The sequence below is a fragment of the Topomyia yanbarensis genome, chromosome 2 (genome assembly GCF_030247195.1).
Source record: "Topomyia yanbarensis strain Yona2022 chromosome 2, ASM3024719v1, whole genome shotgun sequence".
Lineage (NCBI taxonomy): Eukaryota > Metazoa > Arthropoda > Insecta > Diptera > Culicidae > Topomyia > Topomyia yanbarensis.
This window is the reverse complement of record NC_080671.1, coordinates 351,326,564-351,334,243: the sequence shown is the minus strand read 5'-3', so window position 1 is coordinate 351,334,243 and position 7,680 is coordinate 351,326,564.

Here is a 7,680-nt window from a genome sequence, read left to right as displayed (position 1 = left end):
TGCTACTAATTTTCCTTAGTTTTGATATACTTTTCAATATGAAAATACAGTTAACAAATTTTCTATGGCGATTAGAGCTACGTTCACCTGTTAAAGCATGTTAAGATATGCCTAAGGAACAACCTTTGATGATATGTGGGCATGTGGAGCCTATTAAATCAGAGTGTAAGTGATCTTCCTATAGAAACATAGCAAAAACACGATTTTTGATTGGAGACACCCCTAAATCATGTCCAAATTAAGCCATTTTGGCAAAAGTTCTTAAATTCACACCTAGAACAAAAATTTAAACTGACCGACGTATATTTCAAAACTTTTTTAAAATGTGGCGAGGTCTAATGTTCATGATTTCAAGATCTTAGTCACGGTTTTCGACATTTTTGTTAAGTGTTGTGTGATTCATGTTCATGATTTCAGGATCTTAGTCACGATTTTCATATTTTCTGTTCGCGTTATCGTGATATTTTATTCTAGAGCTTGCTTTCGAATTTGTTTTTTTTTCTATGAAATATATTATGAACACGATTTGTGGTGCTCAACGCAGTTTTCGTTTTCACTGCGGGGAGACAAAGTAGGGAGTGTCCACACATCACACTGAACCTCATCAAATTATAACGATGTTCGAAGTTCCAATAGTTTTATCACTGTCTACTGTTCGTCAGGGTTACCATATTCACAGATGATTTTTCTGTATTATCTCAGTTTTATATTATTTTTTTATCAGATTCTTTTTCACAGATGACCGATTTTTGTCATTTTGCTGAAAAAATCACAGATTTCCACAGATTTTTGGAAATATTGTGATATTTCACAGAACTTTTGGAAATTGATCGCATCACAGATAACAAAAAGACTTTTTGACCGAAACACAGATTTCAATGTGGTATTCCTGCTACTCGTTCCTATTACTGGTCACTAGCAGCTGGACATCTCATGAAAAAGTGCATAAAACCAAAATGATTCCACGAATAATACTCCAAGTTTTGTGAAAAAGTTCACGTAGAAATTTCATTACCATGTTGCTTGTTGCATGAAATTAGAAATATATTCTAAATATTACAAGCACACAAAATAGATAAAAAATCACGTGCTAGGAATCATGAACTAGTTCACGAATCCATGAATAATAGTGCATGGTTTTATGAACTATTTGACGATCACGAATGGTGAGACGTGACTATTGTAATAGAAATCATGGACAATTTCACGAATACATGAATACCTAATATTTTACGATTTTGTGAACTATTTCACGGGATATCGGATCGTTACAAATATAATAGGAATCATGAATTAGTTCACGAGGATTGAATGGATTCAATAATAAAAGTCTGAGTTCGTGAAATAGTCCACGAGAAAATTATCAGAATTTTTTGATTTTGTGAACTAATGTTCCTAAATATATGAATAACATCATGAGTCAACCTTTGGTTTTATGAATAATGTTCATAAAGTTGTGAACAAGTTCACGTACATAAATTCGATTTGGTAGTGACAGGGCGGAAGCCGTGACTGAAGTTCACAAAACACAAACCAATATTTCCACTAATAAAAGCGTTACGCTGGCGTTACTGAAGGGTAATTGAACATAATTATAAAACATAATTTTTTGTTCATGGTCCTGTTATGATAATGTAAAAACGCTTTTAATCCACCTAACAGTGTGATGAGACATTTCTTATAACTCTTATCACTCTTCGGATATTATATCTTTTGAGAACATTTATAACTTGATGCTTCGCGATGTTTTTGATAACACATACTACATGGGATTGTGGCAAGACTCAGAGAATCGCTCAAATCAGCATAGGACATCAGTGCTAGAAATCTCAAACCAAATCAATGGGAAAGCAAAAAAATGGCCCATAAAATAGACATACCAACGAATTTTTGTTAATGCTCTGTTAATAAAATATCTAAATTGTGGTGGGAAAACTGAATTTTCCTAAAGGGCTTATATATTGTACTGAGCCAAAAAAAATCGAAATTTTTTTTGAATCGATTTCAAGTTTATATTTTACTCAAATTTCCAATGCGACTGCGAACTAAGAAATCAACGCTTTTTCTTGAAAAGGGCGATACTAGCAGTGATACCATTCAAAGAAAATCAACAGTGAATATTTCCAGACTTGGTTTTATTTCCTATTTAAGAACTATTGTGTTTTTTTACATCCTAGATTGCATGATTCAGTGATTGAAACCCAAAACTTCATAAAGTATTTAAAATTATTAAATTAAAATTTGTTTTTGCTATTGAAATTGACAAAATGATAGTATCGCCCCTTTGGCGATTGTTTACTTTTTCGGTCCCACCTATCAGCATTGAAGTATCGCCCTCACGTTTTTTTACAATAACTACCGTTTTACACCGCCGATTTCGTCCGGGTTTTTTCAATAGCGATCATTGTTACTATTTACAGCTGGTATCAGCTTGATAATCCAAAAAAAAAATACGAAAATAACAGTTTCGCCTCTAAACTACTAGCAAAAAAAGCATCGCCCTGTTTGTTTGCATGGAGCGTGGAGGGCGAAACTTTAAATAAACAAACAAAAATACAGTTTCGCCCGTTGTATCTTTTGTAAACTACAGCAAAAGATAGAAAGAAAGCAATATCGTAGAATCAAAATTTTTAGGTTAATTTGTTGCGTTTCAAAGCCCTCATTCGCATGTATGAAAAAAGCCTTATCGCCCTTTTCACAAAAAAGCGTTGAAATGAAATCGCAGCTCCTGATATCACGCTATCTCTGAAGTGCATGCGTGCATTGTTTCAAATTTTACTTCGACATCGACTTTTTCTAAAGGTGACTTCCCAGTCTCCCAGTATCCTTGATTTGAATTATTATCGCTAATCCTAATGCCAAAGAACAAATAAAATCCTCTCGAAAACGAACCGTTTGGGAAAATCATCATCATTACGGGAATTTTCATTTTCACGAATCTTGTCGATAACCTTCCGTCACCTGCGGTAATGCACTGGGTGCACAGTGCTCTGAAAATCTAGCGAAATCGTCTTAGGGCACCAGCGGGTCTAATTCAGAGCCATCTGCGCGGCGATTTAAATCTGTAAAGAATACTAAAAATCAATTTCTATTCCATAATTTTCAGTTCAGCAATTCGAGAGATCTTGCTCACCGCAAGCCATGAAAAATAGACTACGTTGTGAAGCGATGGTCACTATTTATTAAAAAATCACGGCTAAATAAAAAATAAAACTATTAAAAAATTTCAAATAGTTTATAATTTTCACAAACATATTAGGAAAAATTGTTTAATAAGCTTTCGTAATATTGTGTATGAAAAAAGCTGAAATTTTCAGTATTTTCTCTATCTGTAACATATAAACCCTTAAGTATACCAATTAATTGGTATACGAATTGGAATAGGTTCGCCAAATTTTGGAAGAAATCTATAAAATAACCCCTTGAAAGCTACCTAAAAATTGTTGTAGTTCGATGCAATAAAAAAATCCCCGAAAATGAAATGCAATAAAGATCCATTTTTATCAACCTCATGGTGTATTTTAGGCTGACAAAATGGGGACATTGACTAAATCGGGCAATTTTTTTCTTTATAATAAACTGAAGCTGTTAAAATATTCTTCCCGTCCCTTGATGTAGTCTGATAATTATTTCTGATTATCATGAACTTTTTATTTTTGCATATTTCCATCTTCATGATAAGGAAAACATGCTCAAGAAAGAATTTACTCGAATTCAGTCTTATTCGTCTGCTAGAGCCCATCAAACATATGTTCATATTTGGATGATAAAATCGGAGTTTCAATGTATTATAATAGATATTCAGCATTCGAAGAAGTTTCTTGTGAACGAGTGTAGAACGACTTTGTTTCTACTTACTTGAAGTCAGCGGCGTAGCCAGAAATTCGGTTTAGTTGGAGTTTGGTGATAATCGATCATTCTGTCCAAACGGCATAATACCGAAACCGTAATTTTTAAAGTTTTAAAATTATGCAGAATTAATTTTTCAGAAAATAGTAACAGAGTTCGTGTCTTTAGCGAATTTGTTGAGACCTGAGAAAATTCACCATAAATACTTCTTGGACGATATACCGTCAAAATAATTTTATCAAATGATGCGCTGTTTAACGTTTGTAAAACTCATCGAAGATACTAAACCTCCGAAATTGGCGGTTTCAAAATGATGTTATCTTGACCTTAAATTACTGTTTTTGACCTGTACATATAATTGGTCATACAACAAAAATCAAATGCTTATCAAAATCGATCAGGACCTGCTAGAGTCGTATGGAAATCGTCATTTTTCATAAATTTTCTCTCTACATTCGGAAAGTGTTATCCTCGTTATTAATCATATTACGTTTTCGTCTCAACTCGACGCATTCCCAAAATAAAAATTTGTTTTAATCCACCTAGTAGTGCAATTGTGCTTGTCTCATTTGTCCAGACTACGATTACATGGCTGGTTATGTTCAATACAATGGTGGAAATGAATATTTCATGTTCAGTACGATTTGCACATACATACAATGGATACCATGTGATACTGAAACATCGCTTGAAACCAGCGGCGGATCATGGAGAAAGATCCGGGAGGTCCAGGTCCTGCCGAAAATTTTCAACTTGTTAAGAAATTTTAAACTAGTTGTAATTTTAAAGTAGCAACCCCTTCCGGAACCGGAAGTCCAATCAATAAAAAAATTCAATAGCATGGGAAGGTTGTACCTTTCATTTGAGACTAAGTTTGTGCAAATCGGTCCAGCCATCTCTGAGAAACAGAGGTCACATTTTTTCCACATACACACATACACACACATACATACACACAGACATTTTCCGATCTCGACGATCTCAGTCGATTGGCATATGACACTCGGCCCTCCGGTACGGGATTAGATTGACGAATTTTAGAGTGAATGAGAAAGGCAAAAACATTTTTAGCAAATGTTGAAAGTTATGCATTTTTTTGGTGAGCAGTTCTATGTTTCATAGACATTAACTCAATTTTAACTTTGCTTCCTATTAAATAAAGACCCTTATTACAGTACATCTCTACAAAAACGAGCTCAATTTGAAAATAAATCTGATCATTATGATTGATTACAGAACTCTGGAATTTTCTATTAGAATGTTTTCAGGCAGGACTATTAGACAACTGTGAAATCAAGACCAATAGATCAGTTACATATCAGGACCCCATTCCGACAATTTATCAAAAGTCCTCATGATGTTTACAACAACAGGTTATCAATTTTCAACTTCAATCCAATATTTTTTTTTTGGGTGGGGGGGGGTGGGGTTGTATGGTGTAAAACCCCAAAACCTTCTCTTGGCTACGCCGTTGCTTGGAGTTATTTACTTCGCTTTTCATTTTCCGATATGTTTCAGATCGATCCGATGGTCATAAGTTAGAAAAAATGCAGTCAGAAGGTTAGCACAAATGAACATTTTTGCACTGATAAGTTATCAAGTTCCTTCCAGACAACTTGGAAGTATTCGGTGATTATTTCTAGCGGTTGTAGATAGAAAAATGAAACACGAAATTCGTTTTATCGAAATAATGTTTGGCTTATTTCAATGGATTATTACTATATTGAACAATAAATAGGCGACAAAGAGTAATCCCCAAACAATAAGCCATAACTTTTAAAGTATTCAAAATAGATATTTGAAGTCTTCAGTAAAGTTATTCGCAAAAGTAAGAGCTACAAATTTGCTGAAGGCATCATTTCGATATAATCACTTCCACGAAAATTTGTGAAAATATCTCACTCATAGGGGGATTAATCAGCAAAAGCACAATACCAAAAGAAAGGGCATATTGCCTCCATTAAATTCTCCGAAGATACTATTGACCTAAAATAAGCCGTTTTGGCGTTAATAATAGATTACATGTTTTTGGTCATATTTCTGGCAATGGGAAATGATGAAAATCTTTCGTCCGCATTTAATATTAAATATCTCTTTTGATAATAGTCCGATTTCAAAAATCTATAGCTTGTTCGAAAGGTATTCGTTAAAGCTGTCTAAAAACATATAAATTGTTAATCTATATTGTCAATTTCGGCAGATAATTTAAAAAAACTGCAAAAAACGCCATTTTTACGCATTCAAACATTTATATCTTGGAAACTAAACATCAGAATCAAAAACAAATTAATAGCGTTCATACTGTTTTTTAGTTCTTTCATTTAAAATTGGTTTGGATAAGATCGGTTCAGCCATTGCTGAGAAACACGAATGAGAATTTGTCCGTTACATACACACACACACACACACACACAGACACACACACACACACAGACATTGTCCCAGATCGTCGAGCTGAGTCGATTGGTATATAAGACTCGGCCCTCCGGGCCTCGGAAAAAATCTTGAAAGTTTGAGCGAATTCTATACATTTCTTTTATAAGAAATGTAAAACGTAATTTTTCCAGAATTCATGGCACTTTATTCACGATTTTGGGAACATTTTTTCCCGTGTACGAAAAGGAAGCAGAAACGCAGTGGAGCGATCCTTGGTTTCTGGTGCCACACCACACTTACAGCAATAATTGACATTCTGTCCACAAATCTCTCCAATAAAGTTCTATGCACTTTTACAACATTTTCACGACTAGCCGCATTAAATTATAAATCTAACGCTACAGATTTCCAAACATTTCCATCTCACATCATGCGAATCCTGGTACAAATGAAAGTTTTTCACTTTGGCAGTATTTTATCGCAGTTGGCAGCGGTGCGGGGAAAAACTGTCAGCGTGTGGCATCAGCTAGTTCCTTTCCGAACCGGTTTAAAGTATAGGTACCACGGAAAACTAGAAGTACAGTATGTCCCTGAGAGTATGCTAAAAAGTGTAGAGCAGCGTTTCAACCCTGTATTCTAATCCCGTTATGTAATATGCCTAGGCACATAAAATTAGTCACAATGACCATCTTTATTCTCGATGGACCTCACCAAGTTGGGGTGGAATCTGGAGCGCACATTTGTAACATACAACTTTGATAAAGAGGCCTTGGTAATAGATATTCTTAGAGCGATTAAAATAAACGTTGTTTTATGTGACCCGTTATAAGGTGAACGTTTATTGCGATAAACAAACGCCAAGTGGCAACTCATATTTCTCATATTATTTATTTTACATGCCTTCGAATGAATAAAAAATAAACTGAGCATCTCTTTGAAATGCTTTGAACAAAATTATTTGAACACAATGGTTTGATTATTTAAAGTTCAATAAAAGTAGAGAAATTAATGATTGAATCTACCCACCGATACTTGCTTTTGTACTATTTACGAGACATACTGTATGGCGACGGTACCATGAGTTTGGATTGTTGGACGGAACGAAAGCACGCTTATCAATCTTATTGCAGTCGATGTTCCAAGGTGCAAAACTTTTCCACTTTTCAAAATATACATTCCACCCCAGTTGGAACCGGAAAGATACGCGGGCGCGTAGTACTCACTCTGTGCTCCTTTACCGATGTTTCTTGGATGTTCAGAAGCTTATTACGAGATTAGCTCTGCTGGGACAAGTTGCCACGGTCGGACGCGGGAATGAGCACGGTGCTAGTTTAGTGGAAAAAGTTTCCCTTTCTATTACAGTTTCGAACACTTCGACAACGCGTCACAGGACCGAGGACAGACTGCGTGGGTGGAAGTTCGAGAACTTTGAATTTCGCCGTTCTAGCCGGATTC